The 16,516-nt window shown below is 46.5% G+C and overlaps 1 protein-coding gene across 1 annotated transcript in view; it reads left to right on the top strand.

The window, feature by feature from the left end:
- Per2 (period circadian regulator 2) overlaps positions 1-16,516 on the top strand; it is a 750,618-nt gene that overhangs the window by 687,368 nt on the left and 46,734 nt on the right. The gene's annotated exons all lie outside the window — the stretch shown is intronic.

Raw genomic sequence — 16,516 nt, 5'->3', positions numbered from 1 at the left:
AAGTCTTCCTTAGAATGGGTCTATGAGAACAGAAGCAGGGTCACAGAAGACTCTGCTTATTGGCTCGCTCTTCGCGCCTTGCTCAGCTTGCTTTTTATACAGTCCACGCCAGCTTGTTCAGGAGTGGCCCTGCCCGTCAGCCATGAATTCTATAAATGCCCTGCAGACATGCCATAGTCTAGTCTATGGAGGCAATTTTTCACTTGAGAGTTCCTTTTCTCAGGTGACTCTAGTGTATGTTAGGCAGACAAAACCTAAACAAGACAGTTATTAAATTCTCCTTATAACTAAACAAATATCGTTATTGCTTCTGCTTCACCATAGATGAAAGCAAATAAATAAATAAATATTGTTTAAAAGGAGACCACATTTGGATCCTCCAGCCTTACTTCAAAGAATGTATCTTATTAAAATAATGCAAGGCAATGCTCTTTTTTTTTTTTTTTTTTTTTTTTTTTTTTTTTTTTTGGTCAGAGCTGAGGACTGAACCCAGGGCCTTGAGCTTGCTAGGCAAGTGCTCTACTGCTGAGCTAAATCCCCACCCCCAGGGCAATACTCTTGACATTTGCCTTTTGTCTTCCTCAGTGACCTTTGAAACTTGAACTGCATGGACACAGACAGGCCCACCTGCCTTGTTCAGTCTGCACGCAGCACCTCAGACACCCACAGGCACTTTAGACCCTTCTCCTGTTGTTGCCGTGAAACATCTGACAAAAGCAACTTAAGAAAGTAAGAATTCGCTTTGGCTTGCTCTTTCAGAGTGCAGTCCCTCGTGGCAAGGGTGGCATGACTCCAGAAGCAACTGCTCACACCGTGCCTGCAGGGAGGATGCAGGGAGAGATGCATGCTACTGTCCCACTGCCATTTTCCTTGTTCAGTCCAGGATCCCAGGGCATGGGATGGTGCTGCCCACATTCAGGGCAGGTCTTCCCACCTCCATTAACTGGATCTAGAAACTCCCTCATAGGCATGCCCACACGTTTAACTACAGAGTGGTTTTAGAGCTTGTCCTACTTTGCTTTCCACTACTGTCATAAAGGTCGAGACCAAAAGCAACTCCCTGAGGAGAGTCAAGGCAGGAACTGAAGCAGAGCCATGGAGAAATGCCGCTTACTGCCTTGCTCCCTGTGACTGGCTCAGTCACCTTTCATACACTACCTGCCCAGGGGTGGTACTACCCATAATGGGCTGGGCCCTTTCAGGTCAACCATTAATCAGGAGAATGCCCCCACAAACTTGCCTTCAGGCCAATCTGACAAAGGTGTTTTCTCAGTTGAGGTTTCCTCTTCTTAGGGGAATTCTAGCTTGTGTCAAGCTGACAAAAACAAACAAAAGAACCTCACAAAACTAAACAGCACACTGACAGCCTTAACCTTCACAGGCACACGGTGACTATTTGTTGAATAGTGGATAGATTATTATTAGAGATGTTTTTTCAAAGGGTTCTTAATAATCTGGCTATAATTTAGAAGTATACCATGGTTTTAATAAACAGGGAAAGTTATAACGTTCCTTATATAACGTGGCCTCAGTAATATCCCCTCCATGTTTTGTGTGTGTGTGTGTGTGTGTGAGAGAGAGAGAGAGAGAGAGAGACAGAGACAGAGACAGAGACAGAGAGACAGAGAGAGAGAGAGAGAGAGGGAGAGAGAGACTGGATGAATGAATGAATGAATGAATGAATGAATGAATGAAAAACTCAGTCCAGTAGTATCAGACTCTTGGAGATTATTTCCCAGCGTTATGGTTGTGCGACAGTTGTTCTAATTCTTTATACTTCATTATACTTTCAATTTATTTCTTCATAAATAAATTGAAACTATTAGTGTTTTATAAGTCAGAAATTGTCAGAGAGGGCCAAGAAATAAGGATGTCTTTGTGGGAAACATGATCGCAGACCCTCTGATCTCCCATTGTGGGATGATTGTCTTTTTTCATGTACATTTCTGGGACTGAAGTTTATCCAACACGGGAGAGAGCATGAAATGAGGGAGACAACTGTCACCAGAAACACTTCCCTTCCACTGTGCAGCTGCCAACAAGCTGCTGGCCTTTGACATCCTCAGTCACCTAACCAGGTAGTGAAGGATTTACACTTAGCTCTGCAACTGCTCTACAAGTGGAAGCCTGAAAGGAAACCCCACCCCATGCCCCCAAGCCCAAGGCAGGGTCAAGGCCCAGTGCAGCTCCATCTGACTCTTTTAAGCTAGGAGCCCTAGGCTGGGGATCTGACAGGGTAGCTTAAACAGTTGGAGACACATACAGAATCATTTATTTTGGCACATGCCTGGGTTCCTTTTTTCTGTTGCTGTGAGAAAATACTCAGATAGAAGCAAGATACAGGAGAAAGGGTTCGTGTGGCTCACAGTTCCAGGTGACAGTCTATCATAGTGACACGGTGACAGGAAATTGAGGGAACCGTTTGCACATCTGTGACTCGACTGTGACCCGTCCACAGTCGAGTACAAGGAGCAAGGCCCAACTCATTTCTCTACCCTTATGCAGCACCCCTTGCCTATGGAATGGTGCCACCCACGGTGGGCTAGATCTTCCTATAGCAATTAATGTAATCAAGATAACCATCCACTAATTTATTTTGATGACTTAAAAAATGTCATTACTGGGTTATATATTTTAAAATAAATTTTATTAGTTTAATAAAAAAAATAAAAATAAAAAATAAAAAAGTCAATAACAAAAAATAGTCTATCAACTTGAGGAGGAGTAACATGTGCAGGGTTTGAGGACTTATTAAGGGATAGTGGGAGGAAAGGGAGGAGGGAAAGTGGTGTGATTATATTTCAGTTACAACCTGACTAAATAAAAAGACAGTTGTCATAAAACAAAGATAACAACCCCCCCCCACAGACTAACCTTATCTAAACAAGTGCACACTAACACTCTCTCCCCAGATAACTGTAGATGGTGTCAGAAAACAGTTAAAACTAATGATCACAGAGCGCTTTGCTCTGTGGGAGGGAGGGACAAAGACATTTTATCCTCTTTCTCAAATAAAAGGGTCAAAACCCTTCTGCTGCTGAAGCCCCAAGCCAACACTTACCAGAAAAGTCTAGTTGACCAGTGTCCAAAGTCAGGTTACCTAAGCAGTATTCGACCTTCCAGATAATCATCGAGGGCAAGGTGCACAGGTCAATCAGGACACTGTGACCTTCAAGATTTCTGCTGGAGTGAGAAATCTTGGCAGGCAAGAATCGGAAGATGCACGCCAGGACAATGCCAAGACCTGAGGAGCCTCAGACACAACTGGAAGCTCCTGGTCTTCCTGTCTTCCCATGTACACATTCACCAGAGCCCTGGCTACCCAGGCCCACAGGGAGTTCTCTTGTCTGGATACACACACCCTCCATGCCCATAAGCCTGTGATTCGGCCCTGTTGACCTCGTGGTCCCACCTAGGCAGCTTTGACCAGATGTTCCAGCAGCTGCCTTGGCGGCTGTCTCCCGACCCTGGCTGTCTGCTCAGGACACCCTAGACATGTCAGCTGGCTAGATGGGTGAGAGGCTGGAAGACTTAACGCTGGCCTGGCTGATGCTGTCCATGTCACCAGATGTCACATCAGATCACAGCCCTTGCTCCCATGGCTGCCAGGAGTGTGGACCTCTGTCCTCTCTGGAGAGACCTGGCCAAAGTCCTTCTTCATAATAGTTCCACTGCCCCAGGCACCCTGTATTCAAGAAACTTGTTGAACTAAAGCCCACTTTTCAGAAGTTTCTGTCAGAAGTGGTCTCAGAAAGCAGACCCTAAAATGAGAGCTAAATCAGCAAGGGTGTAGGAAAGGGAGACCTGGCAGTCTCCCACTGCTGTAAAGACAATGGGCAACCTTCATCGTGGTGAGGTTTGCTTGGCTTACCAGCAGGGGGCACCATCTCCACTTGTTGGAAGGGCTTCAAAACAACCCATTCTGCTGAGGAAGCCTACAGAGTGGCAGGGGACCTTCATGACAGCATAGACTCTCGCAGCCAAAGAACAGAACTGGCTGAGAACCAGATACGAAATTAATTCCCAGGGAGTGGAGTTCCAGGAAGGCTTAATTCTCACGTCCAAGGCCACATTCCCAATCGAGAAGCAACACTGTCCTTTGACTGGGAAGGTAATATCTAGGCAAATGTCCTTGATTCTCCCAAATAGGCCAGGCTTCTAGGGGTGTCTCACCCCTATGCAGTCTTCCTCCTTCTCCTTTTTAGCCAGCGATAGATGGTTATTCCAGAATCCGGCCCAATCTCCTACTGTAGCAGGTGACTAGGGTTCAGTCCCATCAGAACCTCTCTGAGACCTTCCTGGCCCAGAAAATAGATGAAGTACTATAGGTGCTTCTGGTAATCGAGCTGTTATTACACAGACAACTGGAACCAGGCAAGTGACACCCAGGACCAAAGAATACCAAGGCGAGTGGCTCAGACAGCTGGATGCTAGTTTTGACCTTTCAGACCTGACAGCTCAGGGACAGACCTTGATTATGACAAAAACAGAGCTTTTTGTTTTGTTTTGTTTTTGTTTTTCGAGACAGGGTTTCTCTGTATGGCCCTGGCTGTCCCGGGACTCACTCTATAGACCAGGCTGGCCTCGAACTCAGAAATCCACCTGCCTCTGCCTCCCAAGTGCTGGGATTAAAGGCGTGCGCCACCACTGCCCGGGCAGAACATTCTCAAATAGCCAGCAGTTGTGATAAAGAAGGGACTCTAGCTTCCTTCCTAGGTATAGCACTGGCTTCACACGGCACTGAATACTGTGGGGCCGGGGAAGGGAGTCATTTCCTCCATCTCAGCCAATGTTGTTTCCATTCTGCAATGGTACTGATTTGATTCCAAGAATAGAGCATTAGAGAAAGGGTGTTTAGAGCATGGTTGGAGACTGGTAAACAGGGTTGTTTGGGAGGTTCAGAGCCCAGACCATAGACAAAAGAAGAGGAGAAGGAGTCTGGTGGGTAAGCCAGAGAAGGGAGGCTAGGGATGCTTGGGGCACTCGGGAAGCAGGGGGTGGGGATGAGAATAGTCCCCGTCTAAAAGGAGTCAACCAAATTCTTTCCTGGGTAAGTGACCTTCCAGAGACAGATGACATGGGAGTCACCACGAGCTTCCTAGGACAAGCAACTTGGGAATTCTTTAGCTTGCTTTCTTCCTTTTCTTTTCTTTTCTTTTTCTTATCAAACGTGGATACTGTGTTGAGCAGAGGAATAGACTGAAGTATTCTCAGACTACTTATAAAGTTTAACCATGGTTTCAAGAGTCCCCATGTGTCTGTCTCTGGTAAATCAGACCTTAAACTAACACCCTGTGCTTCCCCTTGTGACCCAGTTATGAGCACAGGCCAAGCTAAGCAGTGCTAACCGGAACCCAGAGAAGTAGGAAATGTGAAGTGAGTAGCATGTGACCCACCGAGGCCTGGAAAGGTACAGAGTGAGCAGGGGTGCGAGCCTGCTAGAGACTTCTGCCTTCCATTTTTGTGGAGTGGTGTTTGCCACGAAGGCAGTTTCAGGTCGTACTCTTGGCCAGCAGTAGCCACTGTGTTCCAGAAGCCACACTATGAGGAAGTCAGGAATTGTCTCATTTAATCCTCAGAGCCCCATGATAAGACTGGTCAAGAAAACACCCCAGATCACAGGCAAAGGGCACAAATAGACATTCCTCCAAAGAAGACGGGCAAGTGACCCAGTCTGTGAAAAGACCGTCGGTGTTAGTGATTAGGGAAATGCAAATCAAGAAGCCAGGAGATGAATCGGTGGGTAAACCAAGCGCAGGCCTCACAACCTGAGTTTGAGCCCCAGGAACCTCATAAAAAGCTAGCTGTGGTAGCATGCATCCCAGCCCTCCTGGGACTAGATGGAAGCGGAGAAAGAGAACCTCCTAAGGCCAGCTAGTCTGAAGTGGACAGCTCAGTAGCAAAAACAAGAAAGGACTTTGCCTCAATAAGGCCCAGCAAGGAAGGACAGACCTGTCTCTCAAAAAGTTGCTCTCTGACCTCCATATGTGCCCTGCGGCGAGTGCTCACCCACACCTGCACACACGCATAAACAAGTGAAAGAAAAAAGCAAATCAAACCATGAGATTCCACTTCTCATCCCTTAGGATTGCAGTGTAGTTTGAATGTGGGCAGTCCTGACAGGCTGATGCCATTAGCGTTCAGTCCCCGGCTAGTGGAACCAAATCTCAGCTGTACAAAATGCTCTGTGCTTAAAAAGGAGGAGAAGGGTTGCCCAATTCCATGTTACATGTTTCACCACAGTGACTTTCTCTCTCTTTTTTTTTTTTTTCGAGACAGGGTTTCTTTGTATATCCCTGGATGTCATGGAACTAGACCAGGCTGGCTTCGAACTCAGAGATCTGTTTGCCTATGCCTCTGGAGTGCTGGGATTAAAGGCATGTGCCCCTACCACCTGGCTTGGTGATTTTTTTTTTTAATTAAAAAAAAAATCAAGGTTGGAGAGATGCTCAGTAGACAAAGCTCTTGCTGTACAGGTGTGAGGACCAGAGGTGTGGCTCCTCAGCAATCCACATAGAGGTGGTGGTCCTTCGTCAGGGGATCCTCTCGGCAAACCAGCTAGCTACACTGGCTGAACTGGCAAACCCTAGGTTTAGTGAGAGATGCTGGCTAGACAGACAAAGTGGAGAGTGATTGGGGAGGAGGCTTGGTGTCACCCTCCGCGGCCTCTGCGAGCACACACCTTTGTGTGCATGCACGCGTGCACTCATGCAAACACTGACATACATGCGTCACACACACACACACACAAACCCTCAAAGGAGCTGCAGGTATCAATTGCATTTTGTGGAGGAGAACAGCGAGAGCTGATAGCCCGTCTTGCTGGGACTGGATAGGCATGGCCGCAGACCCTGGGCTGTCCAGCAGTTACTGACTCTTGGCCAGTTGGAACACTCCATAATGGGGGAAGGGATGCCAATATCTGGTCTTTCCTAAGACAAGATTCAGGCATGTTTTCTCAATATTCATTTAGCAATATAGGCCATTCTCTTTGTTCAATCCAAATAGAGAAATGTTTCTATGTGCTTTGCAATTGTTATAGATTTAGGACAGATGATACCAGGCATAATGCTGGCATTGAGAAAAAACAGGTCTGCACCATGCAAGAAGCTGCTGAATGAGGCCAGGCTCGGGCTTGGGACTCTTGGGAGTCCTCGTGAAGGAGGGCCTGGGATGGCTGCTTTTATTGAGTGCAGTGAAATGTTATAAGCAAACAAACACACAAAAAAAGCAAAAGCATTTGACTTTCTGAGACTTACAATGTTCTCCACAAATGCACAGTCTACCCCTTGTAGTCAATGTGGGCTATGCTGGGTTTGAGAGTGAGCCAGCTGTCTGCATGGTGACTGCACGGTGGATAGTGCAGGGACAGGAGCTGGTTCCCAACTGGCCAGAATGAACCCATTAGCAGCTGGGGGCTCTGCTTTCAGGGTCTTCCCATTGTCCACTGTTGACTTTGTGCCTGCAGAGATGTTGAAATCTGAAAAAAAAGAAACCACAGTCTTCAACTTTTTCCAGAAAGATAAAAGGTGAGATGTCACTGGAGAGCCACACCAAAGCTTTCTTCCGACCTCCAAAGACTCCTCCAAAACACACCCAGAACAGCTGGAGACCAGCCACGGGGCACCTATACAAACCAAACAAAGGGCTGAATTGCTACAAAAAAAAAGGTTGTTATAGAAAGTGGGTCAGTCATTTAATGATAGTGGAGATTGGAGTCCTTGCGCTAGCAAGCTCTCCCCAGCCCCAACCCCTCTCTCACACAGACACACAGATACAAACACCACACACACACACACACACACACACACACACACAGGACAATACATCTGAAAGGCTAGGGCATCTAGGGATAGACACAGACACGGTTCTTGTAGGTACCACTGAGGTGGCTTTGGCTAGAACACCCCCACCCCACCCCCAGCCATAAAGGGACAGTTTCAGGCAAGAGAAGCCAGGCTTGCAGACCCAAGTGAGCACCAACTCATGGTAAGTTCCATCCTAGCCAGCACGGAATATTTTAAAGGAGAGTTCATCTCTGAGTTTACATAAATATGACCTGGCAAGGTGACCTGAGCAGAGGCTGAAGAATAGCAGGAAACACAGGGAGAAAAGTGTAGAGAAAGAAAGGAGGTAAGAAAAAAACACACTTTGGATACAATGGTTCTGTGGTTTGGCTGTGGGCGGAGTATGCCCACCAAGGCCTCATGTGTAAGAAGCCTGGCCCTCTGTGTAGTGGCACTGGGAGGAGGTGGTGCTTAAGACGTGGGACCCAGTGGGTAGAGAGAGGGCTAAACTGTTAAGAGCACTTGCTGTTCTTGTAGAGGGCCTACATTCCATTCCTAGCACCTACATAGCAGCCTACAACTGTCTGTAACTCCAATCCCACTGGATCTGGTGCCCTCTTCCGGCCTCCAAGGGCACTGCATAAACATTGTGCACAGACACACATACCAGGCACACACACACACACACACACACACACACACATATACACAATCTCAAAAAACAAAAATAAAAAAATAAAATAGAATAAAAACTGAAGCCTGGTGATTAGCTCTTAAGTCATTGGGGGGGGGTCTGTCCTTAAAATGAATTAAGGAGCCCCAAATTAGTCTCTAAGGAAAGTTATTTTAAAGCCACCTCCTGGAGCTTCCTGTATCACCATGTGATCTTCTCTCTCATGTGTTCCTACCATAACACCAGCTCTCATGATACAGCACAGGGGGGAGCTATCAGAGCTGGCAGGACCTTTAGACACCAAAACTTTGAGCTGGAGCAAAGCTTACCTTTGAGGAAACTGGGAAATAGGTTTTATTTTAAGTGGGTTCCGAATTGAGGAGGACTCTGAAACCTACAAGTGACCTAATGTTAAGGCGGGTAAATGAGGGGAAACAGTGACCCGGGATCCGTTTGACTCGAGCTGTATCTGCACCCCTTTTTAAACAGTGCACTGCCCAGCCTGGCACCTCCCGTTAGCATCAAACTGCACATACACACACTCTATTCCCTCCCTTAGTAGCCTCTTGGTAACTTCCCTCCCGCTATTACTTTCCTTTCAAACGTGACCCAGGACATATGGGAACTTAAGAGAAGGAACGATCCAGCATGAGTCAGTTATGGGTGTATGAACAGCAAAGCAAAGTGTATCTTCCGAATGAACTTTTAGGGGGAAACTCCCGTTTGCTACTTTATGCCTATGCATAAATGGATGTGCATATGATTTAAAACCATATGCACTGTGGGAAAGGAGAAGGATAATAAAGACTTACATAATCTAAACCTGTCAATCAACGCAGAGAGCCACCCACACTACAACCTCCAGATGCCAACTCCTCCTCCTCCTCCTCCTCCTCCTCCTCCTCCTCCTCCTCCTCCTCCTCCTCCTCCTCCTCCTCCTCTTCCTCCTCCTCCTCTTAGCCCTCATAAAAGAAGTCTGGGACAATACCCACTGCTCTTGGGCATTCTAGCTCCTAGATAGAGTACTTTCTACTGTCTCTTTAAATACGAGTTCTTGGTACTTTGCTCTGTAGGTGCTTTTTTAATCGTCTGAATAAGAACCCAGAGACACCTGGCCCAGTCTAAACAAAGCCACTGGTAACAAGGTGATATAACTTAATTACTAGGATGGTAACTGACAGCTCTCTAATTGACCTTAAGACTCACTCCCCAAGAGGGAAGTCAAGCCTGGAAACACGGAGGACTCCCCAGGGCTAGTGAAGTCATGGATCTCGGAGAAGAACCTACGGCCGACGCTTTTCCAAACCAGCACAATCCTTAACTACGTTCTGAATACTTGTCCTTATACCCACAGATAATGTGGTCCTCAGACAGACCATTCTAGAAGGTGTGCATTTTTCACACGGGCAGCAGGGAGGAAGAGCAACATCTTCCTTACTGTTTTGCAAGACCTCCACGTGGTTTTCCTGGTTTTGTTTATAGGGTTGTCTCTCTTCTCTGAGATTTTGATTTCCTAGGCCTATGCCCACCATTCTATGCTCACCAATTCTAGAGGGGTTTTGGGTTTGGGTTTGGGTTTTGGTGTTTTGGTGGTAGTGGTTTTTTGGTTTTGTTTGGTTGGTTTTTAGTTTTGGGAGGGTGTTTTTTTGTTTGTTTGTTTGTTTTTGTTTGTTTTGAGACAGGGATTCTCTACATAGCCTTTGCTGTTCTTGAACTCCCTCTGTAAGACGAAGCTGGCCTCAAACTCAGAGATCTGCCTGCCTCTGCCTCCTGAATACTGGGATTAAAGGTACGCTTGAGGATTTAAAAACCAAAAAACCAGGACTGTTATAAGTCTGAGTACTGAATGCCCTGAGTCCCTCAGCTCTGACTTTAGTTGTTTGGGTTGCTGTTGACCAAGGGTGTGTGTGTGTGTGTGTGTGTGTGTGTGTGTGTGTGTGTGTGTGTTTATCATCCTCCATTTGATCTGTAGACTGTTTATAATGTCTGCAAAAGTTAGGACCAAGAATATAAACTCAGTACTCTTTTGCACCTAGTTGTTTAAGATAACATGAAGTTCATATTTACCTAATTATTAAAATAAAGTCTGGGAAATGGATGAAAGTCAAATAAAAGCTTTGGCTCCACCACATTGAAGACTTCAGCTCCACTGCTAGTCATGTGACTAGAGTCATCATACAAGCCACTCTAAGCCTGCACTAAACATCTGCTTAAAAGAATGTTTTACTTTATACTTAAGAGCTGATAACTTATAATAAGTTATTTTTCAAATTATAACCATACTTATAATATACAAACATATTATATAATCATTTAAACATACAAAGTTATATGTGTTTTTACAATTATTTATTTGTGTGTGTGTATGTATGCCTACATCTGCACTCATGGGATGCCACCAAATCTAGAGGCCAGAGGACATCCTTTGGGAATCAACTCTTCTTCCACCTTGTGGGTCCTGGGGATAGAACTCAGTGCTTAGGTTTGATGGTACATGCATTTCCCCACCAAGGCATCTCATGGGCCCTAAGTATAGTAAATTATTATTATATATTATATATAATATGCATTATATATATATTGGTTTTTCAAGACAGGGTTTCTCTGTGTAGCCCTGGCTGTCCTGGAACTCACTCTGTAGACCAGGCTGGCCTCGAACTCAGAAATCCACTTGCCTCTGTCTCCCAAGAGCTGGGATTAAAGGCATGTGTCACCACTGCCCAGAAGGATATATATATTTTAAAAATCCAGAAAATGTAAAGAAGAAATCATGTTTCCTTATATTCCACAGAGGAAGGACGTAAAAATTGGGGTGTCTCTTTCTGGCTTGCTTTTTAACTATATACTCACACAGAGACAGGTGACCTACCACCTCACTGTAAGGTAAATTCATTTTAGAAGAATAGCTTGCAAACTTGGGTTCCTCGGCCTAATATTTAGCTTTTAGGAAAGCGTTTCAGGTGGAGGCATTCCACAACAAGCCTTGCTCCCTTGGCACCTAGAACGGAGAACAGAACAAGATATTCCAAGATTCCTGATCTTTGACCCCAAGGTCAACCATCTGAGGCCAGAACGGCCAGGTTGGACCAGTCTTGTGACTCTGAGTGCTCAGCTAATGCATTAGAAGTGCAGGAAGTGGGATAAAGGAAATACCCAGTGACCCCCATCAAACCGGATCCCCTCTCAGCCTCTAGTACCACTGGGACTTCAGCAGCCTCCGTTGCATTGAGAGGACACATTGTGTCCCCCCAAGAACAGAAGTGGTATCCACTCCTTGCCACGGCAACAACATATCCAAAGCTATCGTTCTGTTGTTGTGCCTGCGTTCCAGGGAAGCTTGAATCTGAGGAACACAAGGTCTCCGTGACCTTGAGAGGAGGCTGTCGAGGAGCACTTGATTGAGAGTATTTCATGACAAGGGTTCTCCTTTCAGTCTTCTTAACAGAACTTGGGCAGATTGTTTTCTAGTTAATGAATTTCAAAGAGCTGGTTCCTCATTGCAACTGAGCAGAGACAACTCTTATTTGCTAGGGACACGCTCTAGTGGCCATGCAGATCTGAGCCAGTGCTGGGGACTAGTGTCTCTCCATCTATATGGCCTTGATTGTCACCACTTTGCTAATGGGTCATAGTGGCAATATGGCCACAGTGGGTCTTCTTTCTTTCTTTCTTTCACCATAGAAATAGGTACATGCTATAAAACTTTGGCTTTCTTTTTCTGCCTCCCCCTCTTTATCGGAACCAGTTGTTAAACATGTACTACCACTCTGTTGGAGTCGCTATCAGAAGTGAGTGGAACTAGTTCCTGCTGCCTCTACCAGACACTGCAGACAGCACACCCCACATCACAGGGGCGAGCTGAATGGAATGCAGGTTGAGCCCTGTCCTCCATTCCCCTCACCCAATCCCCCACCCCCATGGCTCCATGAAGATCCATTGTCCTACTTGTTCCTGCAGGGCCTCCCAGCACAGGACAGCCAGCTCTGCAGCTCTGTGGCTACTGGACAAGCTCCTGCAGGAGCAGAGTTTAGGCTCTGGCAGGCTCTGAACTGTCCCTGGCTTGAGGCCTGGAACCTGAGAGGTGAGGGAAGGTTAGAGGCTTAAGACAAATACCTGCAGGCACCTGCCCCACAGGAGGGATCAGGCGAGAGCAGTGTCCTCTGAGGAAGTAAGGGCTCCTGCTGCATTGCGACTTCAGGAGACTTGAAGGGGTGAGATTCTTAGCCCAACTACCCAAATCTTCTATATTACAGAGTCAGGGTCTCATCTGAACACTGGATGCCTGTCAGGGCTGGGATTTAGGTCTCTGATCCCAGGCCCCTAGTTCTAGGTCTGATTTTTGATATTCTACCCACTACTATAGGAGATTAAGCTTCCCTTAGCCGCCTTAGAGCCCTAAGGTTTTCAGAATTTGTCTTAAGTGGGAGAGTAACTGTCCTAAGCTCTTTCCCTTCCCACTTGTCCAGGTCCAGCATCAAACACAAGCCACCTTCTTCACTGTCACTGTCATCGTCACCGCTCTCACCCAGCAATGCCCAGTGCCTTGTTCCCTCGTCGCCCCACCCCATTACAGCCTGCTAGAGGTAAAAAGTCTAGTAACTGTAGCGCTCCCAACTACTAGGTTATTAGCAGGAGTCCGAAAACCTTCCCTTGCAAAGGGCCAGTTAGGAGACCCTCTTTGTAGGGTCGCAGTAGCATCCTGGGGCTTTTCTCCCTCTCCCTTTTCCCTTTAACTCACAGGCTATGCCAAAGCTGGACTTGAGCCAGATTTTACTTGGCGAGGCATAATTTAATGACCCTGGTGATTGTGATCCCACAGGCACAGGTGTGCACTGGCTATGCTTCGTGTTTTACAATGTGACTCGTCCCTCAAAGTTCCATGCCCAGGGAGCCTTGTCCTCAGAGTGGTGACATTGAGAGGTGCTGTGCACCTTTCAAGAGGTGGGGACAGTGGGAGGTCCTTAGATCGTTAAGGTTGGTAAAGGTAAAGGGTATGGGACATACATATTTGGTTAGCTCTGGGGTAAGGGCCATGGCCTTTTATCGTCTCCCTGACTTCTTTTCTGGTGATGTAATCTCTCCTTCCCTGGGATGCTTCTGTCACAGTGCCGTCCAATACTAGTTCTCACCAAAGCCATAATCCAAGGGCCACCTGATCTCGGACTTTCGGCCTCCAAATATGTGGGTTACATAAGCTTCTTTTCTGCACGAAGTAGCCTCTCTCAGCTATTCCATCGCAGTATTGAAAACAGACCAACCGTGCGTGGTAAGCGATTCAATTCCAGACTGCGATCTTGCTTAAGCAGATAACTACAGAAGCTTGTCTAGTCTCCAGTGTTTCATCCGGGGGTTCTTTTGAGGGCAGCTCAGTCAGGCACAGTTGTTATTTTCTACAAGCCTTGGTCTGGGAACAGTTAGTGGTGTTTTTCCATGTCAGGCTTTAAGAAGTCGGCAGGAGATGCCAACCCCCAAACCACACGGTACTCGGTGGGCTCGGAAAAGACCTCACGAAAGGGTAGGCTTGTAGGCAGAGAACCAGGCAAGGCTCACAGTGACCCCAGAGCTTGTCCTGCTAGAAGATTCTTGGCAGCCTGACACAGCTAGAGGGATGAGTCAGGAGTAGTAACCCACAGGGAAAACATTTCTCTCTAGCCTTTATAGAAGGAAATCTGAAGAATCCAGGGAAACCTCTCTAGCCTTTATAGAAGGAAATCCGAAGAATCCAGGGAAACCTTCTCTCTAGCCTTTATAGAAGGAAATCGGAAGAATCCAGGGAACGCTTTGCCAGCCACATCACAATGCAGCTTCCTGCTAGGGAGAATATTCCAGAGACAGACCGTTGGAGCTTGGACTTTGCTCATTCATAACTTGTGCCTTTTCCTTTCCCAGGCTCTGTAGGGTGGAGCGGTGAGGGTGATCATGAGCTCACACTGCAGACAGAGGTTATCAGAGGCATGATTCCTGTCACATTGAGAGTTGGGAATGTCTTGTGCAGGGGAGCAGTGGGGATAAGCATACTCTTCATACAGCTGTGAGGATTAAGTAAGAGACAGCATGTTAGTGCCAAGCGCGACTCCTGTGAGCATGGGACAGTCATAGCTTTGTGCAGTCAATATGGGTCCCTAATGGCCACAGCCATCCATGAATATGAGTCTCCAGCCTCAGCCTCCTGATCTCTTATGTGTCACCTAGGTTCAAGTACCCTGTTGGTAACTAACTTTGATTTTCCTCAGGGCATAAAAGGCCTCAGTTCCTGATGCTACTCCAGAACATCTATTTTAGGGGGAAGGGAGGAGAGCAAAGAAGCTGTCATTCAGTGCCACCAACAATGCTGGAAGAAGGAGACTGAGGTAACTTTCTTGGGGACACATGAGTAGAGGCGGATACAGCAAGAGGGACTTCTAGGAGAAACCTATGGCTTAGAAGAGCAGTGAGATCAGCCCTTGACTAACAGGAAAGTCTTTCTCCTTGTGAGATCCTCATGTATGAGGATCACTTCAAACATGAGGATAACAAACAATGAGATCACCTCAGACATAGAGGATCGCCTCAGACATGGAAGATCACCTCAGACATAGAAGATCACCTCAGACATGGAGGATCACCTCAGACATGGAAGATCACCCCAGTCATTGAGGATCAAATCAACTCAGACATGGAAGTTCACCTTAGACATGGAGGATCACCTCAGACATGAAGTATCACCTCAGACATGGAGGATCATCTTAAACATGGAGGATCATCATTAAATATGGAAGATCACTTCAGTCATGGAAAATCACCTCAGACATAGAAGATACCTTTAGACATGGAGGACCATCTCAGACATGGAAGGCCACCTCAGGTGTGTCGTTCACCTTAGCTGTGGTGTCACTTTGGACACAGAGTGTATGCAAGCTTCATCACTGTAACAAATACACAAGGCAGTTGGTTTATAAGGAGAAAAAGTTTATTTGGGCCCATAGTTCTGAAGGTTTCCTTTCATAATTGATTGTCACTGTTGCTTTTGGCCTATAGTAAGGGCAAGTGATCATTGTACCGGCACGTGGGAAATAGTTGTCTTCATGACTGATACGAGAGGAAGATTAAGAGGCAGGTGTTCAGTCCCTTTAAGGACATTTCTCCAATGACCTAAAACCTCCTACTAGGACCCACCCCTAGTGGGTCACCATTTCCGAACAGTATCATGTTGGTGACCTTTTCTTTAATGTACAGGTGTTTGAGGACATTCCAGACCCAAATTATAGCAGGGTTTCACCTTGAGTATGGGGGATCACCTGGGACGTAGAGACTACTCCAGATCCAGGGATCAATCATCTCAGACATGGGACATTTTATAGTTTGAATGTGGTATATTTCCCACTGGCTCTGGTGTTTGAGCATGTAGCCCTTGGCTGTTGGTGTTCTTTTTGGAGGCTGTAGACCCTCTGAGGGTACGAGGCACACACATGGTGTACAGATACACATGCAGTCAAAATACATACACACAGAGAAATTTTAAGAAAATAAAAGGGCATTGCCTGAGACATTGGGTGTTATCTCAGACATGAGGGGCACTCAAGACATGGGGAGCACCCCATAAGTAGTGCATCAAGTTGGACACAGTTGTCTCATGACAGGCTGTCTCCCTGTAGGCTCCTTCAAAACTGCGAGGGATATGAGTGGCCACAAAACCCTGGAAAGAAGAGTCTCAGAAAACCTTGACCCACCACTCAATCCCCAAGCTCCCAAAGCTTGGTCCACAGCACCAACTCTGAGAACTGTCATCCACATGACTACCCATCCACCACCAAGACACAGCTCTGACCTCAGTCAAGCCATTGGCTGCCCTTAGGTAACCAGGAAAGTTGATGCTTCGATCTCTTCTTGCGTGGCATGGCAGCAAATAGTTTTAGTCTGGGTGGAGGTGTATCTAAAACTGTGTCTTCAGGGCTGAAGAGATAGTTTAGCAGTTAAAAATACATATTGCCCTTACGAGGACTCAGGTTTTGGTTTCCAGCACTCATACAGCAGCTCACAACAATCTATAACTCAAGCTACTGTGGGATAAAGGTGA

Source organism: Mastomys coucha, unplaced genomic scaffold, assembly GCF_008632895.1.
Source record: "Mastomys coucha isolate ucsf_1 unplaced genomic scaffold, UCSF_Mcou_1 pScaffold14, whole genome shotgun sequence".
NCBI classification, from domain to species: Eukaryota; Metazoa; Chordata; class Mammalia; order Rodentia; family Muridae; genus Mastomys; species Mastomys coucha.
The sequence above is the reverse complement of the archived record's forward strand: the minus strand, read 5'-3'. Positions and strand labels throughout refer to the sequence as shown.